The following is a 1,173-nucleotide window of genomic DNA, read 5'->3' as shown; positions in this document are numbered from 1 at the left end:
GAAACAGAACAAAGAGGGGAAGAGGAGCCATAAAATGCAAAGACACTTTGACGCTTTGCTTCCAATCAAACTCCTGGAACAGGAAGAATTTTCCCGGGCTGGCAGACCTAAACTAACATTGGCTTACACAAAAGCATGTGATTTCCTGTAACAGCAAAACAGACATTTAACCCAATATATACTGAGTGTTTTTATCTTGTAACACCCAACAAAAATAATAATAATAAAAAAAACCAAGTCGCTTCCTACGTATGGCGACCAGTGTTCCTTCTAAGCTGAGTTTAGTGTGAGCGAGCTCACAGTTTCTTAGCCTCCGGCTCACACATTCTTGTCTCCGCTCCGGAAGGAGGGCTCCAGAGCAAACTGATTGAGGCAGCGGCCAAATCGCTGGCTCACCACTTCAATGCCAGCCGCTCCCAGAGTATTTTTGCTCACACGACCCCCCCCCACAGCTCACAGGGGGCGTTGGGCGACCCTTCGAGTTGGTGTCCTCCGAAACGTTCCTTTCGTTCCCCCGCCGGGCTCCGGTCTTGCCAGCGGAGGGTCTTCGCGGCTTCCCTCCATCTCCTGGTGGGTCTTCCTCTTCTCCTGCTGCTGCCTCCCGCTGTTCCCGGCCAGTCTGGTCTTCTAGGAACGGGAGAGCGCCTCCGTCGAGTCGTCTCACCTTCTCCGGAGAGTCTGGGCTTGACTGGAGCCCACCCCCCGCTGGCCTCCGGAGCCCTCTCCTCCTCCGGCAGGAGCTGCTTCCCGAGGCGCAGGCCCGACGCTCTGCTCCCGGCGCAAGCGAGCCTGGGCCCGCCCTTGCGCCTGCAGCTGCAGGGAAGGTTTCTCGGCCCCAAACGGGAGGGGGCTGTAGGCCCGCCTGCTCACCTCGGCCGAGCTGACAACCTGCCAGATTTGGACCCTGCTGGGATCAGCCGGGCTCCTGTCTGGGGGCAAAAGCTTCAGAGGGAGGCGGAAGAGAGAGAAAAAAACTTTTCTAAAGGGGGGGGGAGAAGAAAAACGAGGGAAGGAAGGAAGGAGGAAAACGGGAGAGCAGCCGCCGGGGCAGGGGCGGATGAAAGCTCACTGTCACTGGTGCCCTCAGCACTGACCCATCTTCGGGCCCCCCCCTGTTGGGTGATAGTGAGATATTGAAAAAAAATGGTATTTAGCAGAGATAAGATAGTCCAG

This window comes from Gekko japonicus, unplaced genomic scaffold (assembly GCF_001447785.1).
Source record: "Gekko japonicus isolate JY-2015 unplaced genomic scaffold, Gekko_japonicus_V1.1 scaffold955, whole genome shotgun sequence".
Taxonomy (NCBI): Eukaryota; Metazoa; Chordata; class Lepidosauria; order Squamata; family Gekkonidae; genus Gekko; species Gekko japonicus.
This window is presented reverse-complemented; position numbering follows the sequence as displayed.